The following is a 17,272-nucleotide window of genomic DNA, read 5'->3' as shown; positions in this document are numbered from 1 at the left end:
TTATCCTGTATGCCCCAAGACTCTTAACAATTGAATGGATGACAAAAGAGCATAAAAATAGTATTTAAACCTGGAATTTTACCAATCCCAGTTTGATTATGCACAGAAGACAAACACTGTCCATTATAGAAAGACTTGAGTTTCACATACATGCTCATTTTCTTAGCTTCAATTTGACATATTATTAAGGGCATTTTCTGTGTAGACAGCAAGGAAGACTAAGAAGCAATAAGAGGTCTTAAGACATGGTCTCTCTCCTCAAGGATTTTCCCCAAGTTTTCTCCTTGAAAAGATTTTTCTATCTAAGTTGACTTCTGTTCATACGAAAACGAATTTTATATTTCACTGGAATTTTCTATTTAAAATCACTAATGGCACTGCTCTTGCTCTATTTATTTATTACTTATTATTATTTATTACTGCTCTTCTATTTAAAATCACTAATGGCATTGCTCTTAGCTGTTAAAGTAAACACTGAATTACAGAATGACAGTGACAAGGTCTAAAGATCTGGTCATGGCATGACTTAGAGATAGAAACAGCCTTTTAAGCAAAGGATAAATGCTGGTAAGTATGAGGACATCACAAATGTTTAATAGGCACTCAAGATTTTTTTTTTAATGAAATGTTGTATTTATTTGATTTGTTATATTCTTAACTATTTCATGGGGCTTCCCTGGTGGTTCAGTTGGTAGAGTCTGCCTGCAATGCAGGAGACCTGGGTTCAACCCTGGGTTGGGAAGATCCTTTGGAGAAGGAAATGGCAACCCACTCCAGTATTCTTGCCTGGGAAATCTCATGGACAGAGGCGCCTGGCGGGCTATAGTCCATTGAGTCGCAAGTCAGACACAACTTAGTGACTAAACCTACCTATTTCATAGCTGAAAAGTGTGCTGTGCAAGGAATCAAACAAGTAAAGGCACCCATGCTCCTGCAGCTAAAAGGGAGGATTGAGAGCCTAGCAGTGGAGGCTGAAAGATAACATCCCTCACGGAGTCTGTCAAGACTTTTTGTGAACACAGCCCCTCTAAACACTGTCTACCAATACATGCATCCCTCCTTCAAAGGAACGAAGGTTGCTGTCACCAACCAAAACTGTCCTCCAAAGGGAGATGATTATGTTGGAAAAATATGCATTCTTGAAATTAGAGACTATCTTCAACAGCTTCCTGTGACTATGCACAGTCCTCCAAGACTTATGTTAGGGTATTGGTGGCAAGAAGATGGGATGTGAAAATTGGGAAGCTTTGCTACTCAGCACAGAGGAACATAAGGGATGTGAAGTGTTAACAGATCAGAGAATTTAGCAGGCCACAATGGTGCTGAACATTCAGGCAGAGAAGAGGTTAAAAGTCCAAAGAAATTATGAAGCAGGGAACAGAACTGGAATTAAGAAACTGGCCCAGGGTTATATGCAATCACATCTACAAACCGGAGCCACAAGAATTCATTATACAGCATAATAAGCATTGAGCATGGGCAGAAAGAAGGAAATGTCAGTAGCTCATTAGGGCTGGTTTAATGGATCTTTCATAAAGTAACTGGCTGAAATTGAAAAAGTTTAGAAGTTAAAAGGAACAAATCTCTCTTACATCATCAAAGAGGCTTGTAAGTTTGCAGTGCTACTGCAGGAAGAGAAGGACTCACATTTGACTTGCTCATAACAATAGCTCCAGTTATTCTGAAGTTTTTTTGGGGTGGTGGGAGGGTCTGGACATTTGCCATCTAACCTCTTGCTAATCAAAGCATGGTCCATGGTTCAGCAGCATCAACATAACCTATTGTTTAGTCACTAAGTCATGTCTGATTCCTTTGAGACCCCATGGAGTGTAGCCCACCAGGCTCCTCTGTCAGTGGGATTCTCCAGGTAAGAATACTGGAGTGGGTTGCCATGCCCTTCTCTAGGGGATCTTCTTCCTGACCCAGGGAATAAACCCATGTCTCCTGCATTGGTAGGCAGATTCTTTACCAGTGAGCCACCTGGGAATCCCAACATCACCTGGGAGCTGGTTAAAATATATAATCTCAGGCCCATCCTTGCACCCACTGACTTGAATCTTTATTTTAATAAGATTCCCAGTTGATTCAATTCTGCTGTAAAGTTTGAGACATATACCTTCCAGTATCTACTCTTATACCTGATTACTCATTCTCTATATGACTGACTCAGCCATCCTTTAATTTTGCTTATCCACTGATTATTTCCCCTGTCTAGAAAGAAATTTCCATTAGGGCAGGAAAAGGGTATGAAATTGATGCTCAATAAACATTCACTGAATGAAAAAGCAAATTCCCCTTGAGTCTGAGATAAAGTCTGTATGATACGTCAGGTCCCCATATCTTCCCTTTACCACTAGAAACTCTCATTTTCTTCCACTCACATCTGTAGGGAAGATGAATTTTGCCTGCCAAGGCCATATCCTCGTCTATGCTCTCTATCTCCTTTCCACTAAGACCCTGCTCCTTAAATGTGTCCTTCTTCTGCTTCCAAACATAGCATCCTCCCCCCGCCATCTCTATCTGCCCACTCCTTTCAATTTAGGACTTCCCCTGTTAGTAAGAGAGGGGGGAAGTCACCAGCCTCCGTGCCTCATATATTCTATTCTCTTTCCTTTGAACCATGGTCTTCTTAAGCATGTTTTCTATTATTTTCATATCCTTATTTACTTATCCTCTTGCTTCTGTCCCCACAGTTTGGTTGGTCTGAGTCAGACCCAATTCAAAATTGGTGCTAAACTTGTGTGGTTTTCCTTAGTCCTTGGCCCTTCATTTTCTAAGTGGATATATAAGAATCTATGCTGGAATCACTGTGATAATTAAAGTGCCTGTCACAGAGCCTGGCACACGGCAGGTGCTAATGTAATTTTAGATTCCTTTTCTTGGAGTAAAGCTGGGGCTAATTTTGAAACCGGCAAATTATATCTGACCAGGAATTTGACAATCTAGAATATAGTGATTCTGCTGTTAGGAAATATCCATTGGAAATCACTTGAAATATCCTGTAAGAGGGATATACAAAGTACCCCATTGCAGAATTGTGATGACTGAAAAATTAAGGACAATGGAGAATAAATGTGTTCAATGTCCAGGGGATAGAATATTATGCAGGTGGAAAAATGTGGTGAGATGACAGAAAAACATGCAGGTTTCAAACCATATTGTTCTAATCCTCATTATGTAAATGTAAACACAACAAATGAAAAGAAATAAGCTAAAAGGTTAGGAAAGTGTCAACCATAACCTCTGGCTTGTGTAATTATGTACGCCTACTATTTCCTTCCTTATACTCTTCTAAATTTTAGAAAATACAGATTTATTGCTTTTTATAATAGAAAACATGACTTGAAATAAATACTAAGTTCAGCAGTCTTTTATTTTCATCCTTCAGTTTCTCTGAAGAATTTGCACTTTAGCCTTGTTTTTTTATTACTTCAACTATCTTTTTTCTTTGCTTAAAAAAAAAAACAAACAAAAAAGCAACTTTCTTTAATTTTGTCATTTCATCCCTTACTCTGCACCCTAAATGTGAATGCTGTCAAGAGTTTCCTCTCTGGCCCTCTTCTTATCTTTCCTGACAATGTCATTCACATCCTACTTCCCTGATTTATCTTCTTAGCTTAGGATCTACATGTCCCGCAATTTACTGGACCAGCCCACCCACCTCCACCTTCATGGCCTAAACTGACCTCTCCAGATTGACATTCAGTTAGCATGTACTGGCTGCCTACTATGTACCAGACTGTCTGCTAGTGACTAGGGATGCAATGAAAATAAAAGGCAAGCTCTTTCCACAAACAGCTCTTACCTACCTTTCTCCCCTTACTTTTCCAGTTGTCGAATTCAAATATTAGTTACCATGAGTCCTTTTGCTTTTCACTCCTCCTACCAATCCAGCCTTTGCTGTATTCTCAGTGTATGAATCTGAGCCCAGAAACAGCTTTCATGTTCATGACCTCTTTTTTTTAATGCCCACTGTCAACACTCTCTTGGAGCCTTTATTTTTTCCTGGATTATCCCATGACAGCTTCCAAAGTGATGCTTTCTTCAGTATGTTTTCACACACAACCCTGCCATATACAGAGCTATAAAGTCAGTCCTCTGAAAATACAGTGCAGGTCACTGTGGTCTCTTATTCAAAACACAGTCCATAGCTTTTCAGTGAATACTGAAAACATTTCCTCGACTTGGTATATACAGTCATTTTTCAATGTATTTGATTGAACTGAATGAAATTTTTACTTTGTAGCCAAAAAGAGTAAAATACTAGGCATTTCAAATGGTACAACCTAACAGTATTCACATACATTTCCATCCTTATCTTCCAAGATTCCCCTTCTTCTGCCCTGCATTCTAGAATACAAATGAGATAATCTATGCCTTCCTTGCATGTTCACATTCTCTGGTTCCTTTGCTAAGTTTGTCTGTTCTTTCTATAGCTCCTCTAGTCATTATCTCTCCCTTGAATATATTGATTCATCCCTAAGTTCCATCTCAAAAGTCATCCTCCACTGTTGTGTCTCTTCCCAATTGTGAGCAATCCTGCCCTGTAATGAGGTCCCTTAAGAAATTATTCACGTGTCTCTTATGGTACTAATGAGCCTGAATGCTACTTTCTGGTTTTAATCTGCTGCACCCAACTGAGCTCAAAAGGTGTTCTGTTGTATAGATTCCCTTTCAAAGACAGCATCCTAATACATATCTGTGTAATTATAAGTGTCCTCAGGTATTTCTCTGGGTTGAGTTGCAACTTAAGGTTGAGTGTGGTATCTTCACACTGTTTCCTGCTTGTTTATCTGTTTTGGCCATTTGAAACTTCTACCATTATTTCAATTAAAAAGAGCTTTGCAAGATATGGAATCAATTATACTACTTAGTACTCAAATTTTTCTGACTGATTTTCTTATATAGATGATACAATTCAGTAATATGGCTTCACTGTAATGACATAGGAGATGCTTTATGAATCTACTTATTTAAAAATTCTCTAATTTATCTCTGACATCCTTCAAGAATAAAAATCCTCAGGTTAAGCATAAAATATATATTAAAAATATAAAATAAACCAGAACTTGAACATTACAGTGAAGTACTTGAAGATGCATTCACTCCTACCTAATATATAAAAATAAGGATCTACAAGGATACTCTTTTAACCTTATTTCAGTAACATATATTTTGTGTGCATAATAAAATATTAAAATAATGATTATGAGCCAGAAAATCTACCAGAAAGAAATGAAGCATTCTGTGGTTAATATGAAGGATTTGGGGCTAGACTTGTGTTGGTTACCCAATTGGAATCTCAGTTCATTCATCACATGGAGACCATACCCAACTCCCAAAGTTGTAGGGAGAGTTAAAATGTAATAACATACCTTAAGGGCTTACGATATTATCTAACACATAGTTAAGAACAAAAATTATAGTTTTACTAATAAAAATAAATGACAAGAAAGAATATCATTCCCTAAAGCTATTATGATTCTAGAACTTTCCTTACAGATTATATACATGTATGTAAGCATATATAAAGTGATGTCATACTTAGTACTCCTTAATAAGCAAGCAAGCATTTAAGAAGATTATGACATCATTCTTAGTATTACATTGAGAGAGAGACAGTGAGCACCCCCCCTCAACCCCTGTCTGCGACAGCAAAATTTTGGCTGAAGACATGAAGAGCAGTAAATAATGCCAAGCCTGGGAATAGTATTTAGGAAGCATCCATAAAGAAAAACTCATGCTGCAGTTTGGCACCCTAGCTGGTGAAAGTAAAAGGGGACATTTCAAAAATTCTTTCCATCTTAACCTTAAACCAGAGAAAAAAAAACTTTTGCACATAGCCTGAAGAAATTTTTTGTACATGGTTTGCCTGATTTCCTACCTGGCATTAATCATTTAATGAATTTTTATTAATTTGAGGGGTAACTGAAAAAAAAGTACAAAATGTCTGCTTTACAGTCTGTTATCTCATGAAAAACGAGAACCAAAAAGTAACGGGGGAAAATATTGACGAGTCATTTATCCATCACATAATTAAATAAATATTTATTGAATTTCTGCTGTGGTCCAGGGACTGTTCTACATGCTGAAGATATGAGTTAAAAACAAATCAGCAAAGGAATTAACTCATGTCAAGACGATATTGATTAGAAAAACCGTGATACAGGTCCCTGACTCACTTAGTGTCCAGTAGCCAAATTCTATTTTGATTTGACAATGTAACAGGCTATTTGAATAAACTTTGATTTACTACCCAAAATCTATCAATATACCCCAAGATGAATTTTAAAATGGTTCTAGAAGATATAAGAATCTATGAGGATTTGTGAGGTAATACGCCACCTCTCCAATACACAGATAAAAATCAAAACAGAGCTGATTAATGCCTATTGACAATATAATGAATACATTTTTTAGTGACTAAATAGTAGCTTCAACCTTTTTCAATTCTCGTAAATACCCCAAAGTTCAAAATTAATATAGTGAGTAACTAAAAGAGTCTGAAGATCAGGAAACAGATTCTCACTTGAAATATAAACTGTAGATATTTAGTTAGATGGGCAAATACCAGATAGATTTTTTTTCCACCAAATATGAGATGTTTTCACTCACCCTGAGTGAAACCAACAAAGAGAGAATGGTCCTAAGGGTTTTACAATATCCAGGAGGAATAGTCAGTCTTGATTGGGTATTTCATATATGATTCCACTGAGAAATTTCTGAGGAAAAAATACAATCTATTTCATATATTTCTGATGCAAGTCTATTAGATTTCGTTCACTATCTGAAATAATGCAATTTCCTTTTTTAGAACACACTGATTTATTTTAATGAATTCATTCTTCTGTGCAAAAATATTATGTGGTGATGCCTACACTCTGGAAGGGGTTGACAGTGGCATCTGCCCTTCCTTCTCTCCCACAATAACTACCCACAGCAGCAAGGCTCTTAATAAGTGACTGTGGAATGAATAAATTAAAGTTCTCATAATTACACACTGCAGAGAAAATTAAACAAGGACAATGCATTTGTCTCCTTCAACTGCCACAAATATTCGCAGTCACAGGTGTACACTTGCATACTTCTGGTATTTCAGCATCAGTAGTTAAACATTAGCCATTTTTTAAATACCTTTAAACAAAAAAGAACCTTCCTTTAAAAAATATTTTGAACTAGTAAGTCTTATGGAGAAATCCTATGTGAATACCAAGGAAAGATTTAAAAGATGTATTGATCTTCTCAGCAAGGCAGAAAATGTCTTCCATTTTTTAAAAGGCAAGTTACAAATACTGGTTTTATCGACATGAAGCTCATCTTAAAGAATTAAGGAAAAGGTAATACCCATAAATGGCATCTCCAATCAATACATATCCTGATGCTGAATTTGAAAATTCATATTTTTCATGGAAGGCATAAGGCCCAGGATCAATGATTCAACTGCTTTCATGACAAGATGAAGGATTACTTTCTTATGCTGTCAATGCTAAATAAAACATATAAAATCAGTTCTTTCAATAACGAACAACCTCAGCCTTTAAAATAATACAGTGCTAAAGACTAAATCATCAGTGAAGAAATTAAAATATTTTATTCGCAAAACCCAACAATACTGAGTCATTCCTGGGAGTCTCTAGCGCTCATTCCACCTGGGTAGGGCAAGCCATTTCATTTAGCCATTTAAAAAATATCACTTATTAGCAAGATTCCTTCAGATAAAATAATTACTTTGTATATTTCTCTTAAATTCAAGTTATTGAATTTTTTATTAAGAGAGAATTTTGGACATTTTTTTAAGTCGTTACAATGATAGAAATCCCCAAATAAGCCAGAAATATTGATATTTGCTAACAACTTGCAACACAGACAAAAAACACAATTCTTTAGACATCTTAGAATCAAAACAGCCTTGGATAATGGCATTCTCTGCAAAGCAAATCATACATGCTATAGACAATGATCAGCGTAGGCTTAAGGGTAAAAGATCAAGCATAGAGGTTAATTTAAATAAAACATTCCAAATCCTCCCTGATTTTCCCTCATTTAAACACCCAAACAAAACGTGGTACCTTTTAATTTTCTGAATGAGTAGTTTCCAATCAATGTTTCCTCGATTAGAGACAACAATCTGAAGGATCTACCGAAACAAAAGAAAAAATTTCATGTATAGATTTATTAACTCAATATTGAAAACTGTAACTCACCAGTAAGCAAAAGCATTCTTTACATCCAGATAAGAAATCTACGTCTTGAGATCTGTAGCACAAAAAAACGCAGTACTTGATTTTTTTAGGAAGCTCGGTAAGGAATTTAAAAGCATTTCACTTTGAGATCACAAAAAGCAGATCCTTTGGGGGAAAAAAAGGGGGGGGGGATTAAAAAGAGAGCACAATAAAATGTAAAAAAAAAACCCAAACCATTACCAGCGCCTATGCAGCGATACCACCCCAGTCTAGCCTTTGAGAACTGCAGCAGAATCCTTGTCCCGGAACATGATCTCCGCGGTCTGGCTCAGGCTCTCTAGCTCCAGACAGACGCAGTCTGCAAGCCACCAGCTCCTGTCTGTGTGTGTCGGGGAAAGGGAAGCTGCAAATTAGAAAAAGTCCCCGCAGTGGCGAAAAGGAAAATAAGGCGAGTGGGAGAGGGAGAGAGAGCTCACTAGCCTCAGAATTTTCGAGAATGATGACAAGCTACCGGGTGCCGCCATCATTCACTGACAACAAGATGCAGTCCTGGCGTGTGATTTAGAGTCTGCACAGGGGCTTCTGGTAGCAAACGCCTGACAGGCATCTTAATTGCGTCCATCCGAGTGTGTCCCCAGGAGCCGAGTCTATAAGCCTATGAATGTCATCATCTGTTCTCCTTTGTGTTAATGCCACACACACACACACACACACACACACACACACACACTTAAACAGAGAAACCGTTTGCTGGCATATAGGATTACAAATAAGTTGGGCTCCACAAACTGGACATAACTAAACGATAGTTTATAAGAATTTTTATCATCTGCATTTATGACATCAGAAAGATTCTTTGATGTTTTGTCATTGGCAGATCATTACAATAGTTTTAAAACTGAGTATCACATATTGCTTATTTATAGTACAAATAAATAGGTTCATTAGAGAAATGCGCACAATCATGTATATTTTCTTATGGAAAATTTGATCCCCTTGTAACTGCGATAATTGCGCCCTTGGCAATGGTTTCCTTACAAGGGAGAATGCAGCAAAAACAAAGAGGATTAGGAAACCAGGGTTGATGTGTGATTTCTGGAGGCAATCTATAATAATTCCTTTCGCATACAAAGGCAAAGAGAGGAAGCAACCAGCTTGAGTAGTGAGACTTTACAGTCCCCCAGGACCAAGACAGGGAATTGAATCTCTGGCATAATCAGTATCCCCTTTATGTTAGCAACTGAAATTAACAGTTGAATATCCCTGTTTTACAGTGTCCCTTATGTAGGGAGGTTAAGTATGAAATAATTCCCAGTGTTTATTTCATGGACAAAAGGGATGGGGGAAATGTTAATAAATAAATTTTTATAGCATTGCTAGCTCTCTGCATCAGTGAATGGAGCAAAATTCCATGTGTACCAAAAGGGCTGGCTGCAAAGAAGGTTGCTGGGAGGCAGCATCACCATGGTTACCGGAAACAGAAAGTAGGAAAAAAAAAAAGGTGATGATAGAGGAGATGGAAGGAGAAGCTACAGTGGAGGAAATCCAGAGATAGAATGATATGTTTCATTTTTTTTTTCTTTCTGAAAAGAATTGTCTCTATCAGTTTTTCATATTAGATTTTGAATGTGTTAGGATGAATATGCATTCTATATCAGTCACCTTTCTTCTCCATTTTTGGATCACTAGCTAATTTTGTTTTCATAAGTTTGGTTCTTTTGTATGAGATGGATCCTAATATTCCTTGCCTCTGACACTATCCTGGATTCCTGGACACCACTCAGCCTAGTCCACAACCTTTGTTTCACAGGTGAGAAAGCTGAGGCCCAAGGAATCTGACCAAGGTCACAAAGCTGGCTGGAGATCCAACAGAAACACCATCCTAGTCTTCTAGTTCAGGTCCCTGTTTTTCTTCTCTCAACAAGTAACTTTCTGTCTGTGTTCTCTTCCATTCTGTCTGCAAGCAAAACAGATTCCAGAAACATCCTTTTGTCTGTGATTTTGTAAGTCTTCTTTTATTTGCTAAAGCAGTGATCCTCCTCTTTAAAACTATGCATTGCAATCATTCCAAAGACCAGCTTTGCTTAATAGCCATGCTGTACTGTACTCCACGTCTAGGGAAACTGGAGTAATTATGTCACTGCTTTTCTTTCATTTCCAGTCTGGCAATCAGATACATAAAGCATGATTGCTCTGTTGTGAACCTCTCTTGTTGAGCCTGAACTTAATCATCATATACTAAGCACTCTCTCATCCCTGGCATCATTCTTTCTGCAAGCATGAAATTGGGTAATCGAACTGAATCAGCCTCCCAAGGTTCCTCCTAGTTATAGACAATGTGAACCTTCCTGGGGTTACCAATAATGAAGCTGCAAAATGGAGAGCTCACGTAAAATTTTTTAAAAAAAAAGGGAAAAAATACTCAAAGCAACCACTGGGGGGCGCAATATTTGTTAAAATCTTTCTGAGATATTCAGTAAAAAAAATGATGAGTAGGATTTTGACCTTGCTTTTATTTCCTTTCTAAAACACTCCTTCAATGTTCAGTTCTTATGCGTCATTGCTCTTAGGTTAACTCATTGATTTGTTGTTGTTCAGTCACTCTTTGATAAGTAGAGTCATGTTGCTTTTTTTGACGTTTAAAGTATAGCTGCTGCTACCACAACCCTCTGCCCTCAGCAAGTCAGCTATACAAGAAATTAATCCCAGTAAAAAAAAAATATGGTTACCTTAGGTAATAATTACAAGAGATTTCAGGTTTCAGTGAATCCTCCATAGTGGTTAGGATTTTTTTTCTTTTAAAAAAATGTCCCTTTATATATAATCTTTCTATGACATGACAATTTTTCTCCTCAGTGATTTTGGACATTAAGGTTATTTTTTCAAAGCAAATATTTTGTTTTAATATGCTGTCATCTATTGTTCACTTCTAGGCAAGCAAAAAAAAAATGATGCACAAGACTCGTTTCTTGAAACATGAATCATATTTTATCAAGATCTCATAAAGTACACATAATGGTCTTGGTCAGTTTAAAAGTCAGCTCAGCTTCCAAAAATATTTAATACTCCTTGGGAATCATTTAATATTTGTGGATACTTGGTTCAGTCAATGAGAATGAGTAGGGATATTCTTTTCCTTTTCACTTTTACCATTTGTTAATGGAAGTATAACTTTGTCTTTTGTAGAATAAGCACTATATGTAACACAGAATTCTTTTTCTTTAAGGTTTCACAATCACACTTTATAACTACTAAAGTTAGTTCTGAACTAACTAGTTCTGAAACCACACCATGTTGCTACACACCAGTTATATGCTCATGTGTGTGTGCGTGCTAAAGCGCTTTAGTCCTGTCTGACTCTGTGCAATCCCATGGACTCCTCTGCCCATAAAATTCTTCAGGCAAGAATACTGGAGTGGGTTGCGTTGCCTTCCTCCAGGGATCTTCCCAACCCAGGGACTGAACCCGTGTCTGTTACCTCTAACCTGCATTGGCAGGCGGCTTCTTTGCCACTGGAGCCACCTGGAAAGGCCTTACATGCTCAGACCGAGTTCTTACTGGCCAAAGTTCTGAAATGCTGTGCTATTATATATGCCACGAATCTGTATCACGCAAGACTCTCACTGGCCAAGGTTACAGAATTAGACAAGATTTCTTCAACCCCCAATTCTAGACTCACATAAAATTCTAACAAGCCAAAATTCAGAATCACAAAGTCCAATAAACCAACCTTCCCAAACCACACGAGATTCTTTTGATCAAGCATTCAGAATTACATGAGTCTCCTATCAGAGAACGTTTCAGACTCATACAGGATTCCTATAGGCTAAGGTGCATGATCAAGATTCCAGAGTTACCCTAAATTTCTTATGGACTAGGCTTCCAGAAGCAGCCAATATTCTTAAAAGCAAGTTTCTGAAAAACCCAGTGATAGCCAGGTTCCTGGAATCAAGCGTATTTCTTTCATGCCAAGTTGTAAAACATAATTCTTGCCTTTAAGTATGTTCTACTCTGATAACACTAGACACCAGATAATTGAGAGGCTTACATGATGTTTTATATTTATGCTTATGAGCCTCAACTGTCATGTAGCACTATTTGCCGGTTCATTTAACCAATTTTAATGGCACACATTCATAGGATTTAGGTATGGGAAAAAAAGAGAACATTTCCTACTCAAGGAACTTCAATTATATTGAGGGGAACACAGAAGTGAACAGAAATCTAAGTTCACAATTCTTTTTCTCACTTTGATGAGACATGCTATCTTTGCCCCTGGGTTATCTGCTTTATCTCAGGTCCTCATCTTTATGAATCTCCCAATCCCAAGTTCAGTTTAGCTTAACCCTGTGCTTCTTCTGGAAGATTCTTGGTTTTGGTCCTTATGGATATGGATCTGTGTATTTCTTTATCACCCTTTAAGCCCATTAGGAATGGATAATGGAGGTATTTCCTTCTTACGTCTTTGAAGTTCTTGGTCATATATCATTTTCCAAACTAGGACTTTTCTAACTACCATAATGAAAACTGCAGTCCTGTCCCTTTCACAGCCCTTCATCACCTGCTCTACTTTTCCCTTTTTCCATAGCACTTACCACTTTCTATCATACCACAAAGTTTTATTTTTTATGCTTACTATGTATCACCTGGGCTTCTCTGGTGGCTCAGACGGTAGAATCCACCTCTAATATAAGAGATCCAGGTTCAGTCCCTGGGTTGGGGAGATCTTCTGGAGAGGGGAATGGCTACCCACTCTTGTATTCCTGCCTGGAGAATTCCATGGACAGAACAGCCTGGGGAGCTACAGTCCATGGGGTTGCAGAGTTGGACATGACTGAGCGACTAACTCATTTCACTTTTATTTATTACCTGTCTCACTCTCTAGGTCATGAGGGAAGTCATCTTAACATGTTTGGCCCACTAATCTCTAAAGCAACACTAAGACAGTGCCTGGAATATCCAGCACTCAAAAAATATCTTTTAAACAGTAAGTGTGAAAATCACAATATTATTGGATTAAGTTGGAGTATTTACGGACAAGAGAAGTTTTTGGATTCTATATTGACTTCCTTGTTCTATACATTCAGTCTTCCTTATGAATATAGTCTTTTATTTATACTAAAAATCACTTTTTTTCCCCATGGAATCAATTGTTTTTTTGGTAATTTCCATGAAAGGATACACATTTATTTAAAACAGGGATTTGTCTCCTACTTTCTTTAGATTCTGCAAATTACCTAGCATGGGACTATCAGCTCTTAAATATCAGCTGAGAAAGAGCTTGTTTGATAAATCATAGTTCTATTGGTCTTAAATATGCTAAGTTTTAATCATTAGATTATTTAAATTAGATAAATTAATAAATTAGTACTGTCTCATGGCCAAAATGCGTTGAATGGCTTTCTGAAAACTGACTATAATTACTATAATCTGCACTTTAAAAATTAGTAAAAGAAATAATAATTACACTTGTACCTAGTACTCTTAAACTTGTTATTTTACATATATTTAGTTCTCTTGGGCATACACCTAGAAATGGAATTAGTGGGTCATAGAGTAGACATACATTCAACTTTACTAGATATTGCCAAACTGTCTTCAAAATTGTTCAAATCAATTTACACACCCACCAGCAGTGTATCAGAGTTTCGGTTGTTCTATCATTATAGCTTTCAACATCTGGAGAGCTTTTTATTGCCAACATAGTTTTTCAAGGGTAATGAGACTATGACTTAATGAGCTGAACTAGCAATTATTTTTCATGGTAATAGCAGAATATTATGGTGTCACTGGTTTAGAAATTCTTTGTTTACAATAAATTTTAGGACCTATTAGTGAACATTGTGGAAAAGGGTTTTGGGGTGAACATATATTTTAAAAATGTGACATTCAACCATGGCTGCACATGATGATTATGTTTGTTAGATAAATGAGCTGTATGGGGATATTTTACTTAGAAGGGAGAAGATATTTTATACAGGGTTTTAATAAATTAATAGGCAACTGTGAAGTGAAAAACAATGAAGTGAAAAGCTGTGTAGTAAAATCTATATCTTAGGAGTATATCAACAAGTCAAAGAATGACACGTCTGAGGCAACACACACCAAACTGCACTATCATGACAAAAGAATGAACAGTTAAGGTGCTTGCAAAACTGTTCCTTTCACACAAATCCCTTGCTCGTTCATTCTCGTCATAATTACTAGTTTACTTCTTTTTCTCCAACCCCAATCTTACACATCCTTTCTGGTCCATTTAAAATTCTGTCCTCTTTTACAGGGACTTTCTAGGTGGCTCAGTGGCAAAGCATCTGTTTGCCAATGCAAGAGACGCAAGATGGGGGTTCACTCCCTGGGTCGGGAAGATCCCTTGGAGAAGGAAATGTCAACCTGCTTGAGTATTCTTGCCTGGAGAATTCCACGGACAGAGGAGTCTGGCAGGCTACAGTCCATGGGGTCACAAAGAGTTGGATGTTACTGAGCACCTCTTTTACAATGGTTCCAGAACTATTCTAGCCCACAGTGCCACAAAGCTCTTCCTCTGTGCTTGTGATTGGTCTCCTCCTATTTTCTATTTTTTCCTGATTCAGTCTTGGGAAGTTGTACTCGTCTGAGAACTTGTCTATTTCTTCTAGGTTGTCCATTTTATTGGTGTAGAGTTGCTTATAGTAGTCTCTTATGATCCTTTCTATTTCTGTGGTGTCAGTTGCAACTTTTCCTTTTTCATTTCTAATTTTGATGATTTGAGTCTTCTTTTTTCTCTTAATGTGTCTGGCTAATGGTTTATCTATTTTGTTTATATTCACAAAGAACCAGCTTTTAACTTTATTATTCTTTGCTACTATGTTCTTCATTTCTTTTTCATTTGTTTCTGCTCTAGTCTTTATGATTTCTTTCCTTCTACTGACTTTGGGTTTTTTCAAAGCCGTTTCTCTGAATTGCCATGATGCCAAAACAAAAAATAATTACCATGATACCAACAAGCAAGGAGATCCAACCAGTCCATCCTCAAGGAAATCAGTCCTGAATATTCATTGGAAGGACTGATGTTGAAGCTGAAACTCCAACGCTTTGGCCACCTGATGCGAAGAGCTGACTCATTTGAAAAGACCCTGATGCTGGGAAAGATTGAGGGCAGGAGGAGAAGGGGATGACAGAGGATGAGATGGCTGGATGGCATCACCGACTTGATGAACACGAGTTTGGGTAAACTCCGGGAGTTGGTGAAGGACAGGGAGGCCTGGCGTGCTGCGGTTCATGGGGTTGCAAAGAGTTGGACACGACTGAGCGACTGAACTGAACTGAAACCATAATGCCTGATATTATATATGGCCTCTGGCTGGTCTTTAGTTGTTTATATGTAATTATTCTGATACAGACCAATTAAAAAAGCATATGATATGCTTCTCATATAAATTATTAAGTTCCAATAATGTGCCAATCCCTTTGAACACATTATTTTATTCAATAACTCAGAGTTATGAATCTCCCTTTCACAGCTGAGGAAACAGGCCCAGTTAGGTTTAGTTACATTCCAAGAACATACAGCTGGTAAGTAGTGAAGCAGAAATTCAGTCCCTAAACTGCTGAACTAATTAGTTTGTAATTCAGCTTAACACTTCCAAGGTATCAGAAATGGAGAGAAAAATTAAACATAGAATTAAGATTTTCCATCTTTCTAGGATAGGTATTAAGACTTTAAACAGACTATGTATTGTTCTAGGTGTGCATGAAAGAGATAGCATTAGAAACAAGAATTTTGATTTTCAGAATTATTTCAAATTCCATCAGTTCATAGTTAAGTGATGTATATATGTGAACACAAACATTCCTACAGTTGAAGAAGACATCATAATTTTATTCACTATCTATTTGGTCTATTATTGAGTGTACAGTGTCACATCTGTGAGATATATGCTCATGTGTTTTTTAAAATACTTCACTGTTTGATAATTTGAGTTTATTGTGTATGTTTTTAAATATATTGTTCCAATTAACCTATTTTAGAAGTACAGATTGTAATAATAAAATATCTGTCTTGGCCAATCATTACCCTCATTTTATTAGACAAAGTTAGAAATAATCAAATACCATGGTGAATCTTAAAGGTTACATCAAAGAACATTATATCAATTCCATATTACACAATGCATGTCTTGTTTAAATTAAATTTATTTATAGTCAGATTCTGCCTGTGGGCATGTTTCTTCCAAATAATTCCAGTCCCTCCATCAAGTCTATCCTCAAATATTAACTTCTCAAGGAGGATTAACCTAACCATGCTATTTAATACTGCAACCAGAAATTCTCATTATTTATCTTCTTTATCTTATTTTGCATAATACTTATTTTCTAATATACTATATAGTTTACTTATTTTTATTCTTTATTGCTTTCTCTTCTCATTCACTTGTAAGCTCCATGAAGGCAAACTCTTTGCATGTTTTGTTCACTAATGTATCCCAGGTACCTAGAACTAGGCCTAGTACGTAACTGGTACACAGTAAATATTCATTAAACTCATACCTATATGAACAAATAATTAAAATTATAACACTAAAACACATATAAAAACCATGAATTACTTCCTAAAAATTCTGAATTCTGAGCTTATTAGCTGAGAACATTCAGTTTCAGAAATCACTAGACTAAATCCATAATGTAAGTATTTTATTTGGTTTATGTCTTGGTTAACAAATATAAAGTTTTAGGCTTTTCATCTTTGGCACATTTATAGCCATTTTGAGTATATCTTTCCTTTAACTTTAGATTTTTTAAATTAGTTATCTGTTTATCTATTTATTATGTATTTTAACAAAAATTATTCTAGTCATTTTTTTGCTTGCTTGTGAATCCCTATTTAGAAATTACATTGCATATTTCTCTTCATCTTTCCAATCACCTGAAAGTTGATACAAACTGCTTTCTTTCACTACTGGAGATACTACCAGCCTCTGGGGAAACGTTTATAAGACAAATGGGCAAGTCATGAAAGAAAATTATGAGAATTAGTGTTGAGAAGTTCTCACTTCAAAAAATTTTCACTTGACATTCAGTCAAGCAGAATCATCTTCAGGACTTATGAATTT

The 17,272-nt window shown here is 36.6% G+C and overlaps 1 protein-coding gene across 26 annotated transcripts in view; it reads right to left on the bottom strand.

The window, feature by feature from the left end:
* MAP2 (microtubule associated protein 2) overlaps positions 1-17,272 on the bottom strand; it is a 291,617-nt gene that overhangs the window by 141,226 nt on the left and 133,119 nt on the right. For 24 of the 26 annotated variants that reach the window (XM_070458561.1, XM_070458560.1, XM_070458567.1 and 21 more), the window contains one exon: positions 8,070-8,137. The gene's annotated coding sequence lies outside the window, so the exon portion shown is untranslated. Of the gene's footprint in view, positions 1-8,069; positions 8,138-8,204; positions 8,263-8,423; positions 8,821-17,272 lie in introns of those variants that run through there. The other 2 variants (XM_020879622.2, XM_070458563.1) reach the window with 2 other exon arrangements.

This window comes from Odocoileus virginianus, chromosome 30 (assembly GCF_023699985.2).
Source record: "Odocoileus virginianus isolate 20LAN1187 ecotype Illinois chromosome 30, Ovbor_1.2, whole genome shotgun sequence".
Taxonomy (NCBI): domain Eukaryota; kingdom Metazoa; phylum Chordata; class Mammalia; order Artiodactyla; family Cervidae; genus Odocoileus; species Odocoileus virginianus.
Note: the sequence above shows the minus strand (reverse complement) of the source record. Positions and strands in the feature narration are given on the sequence as shown.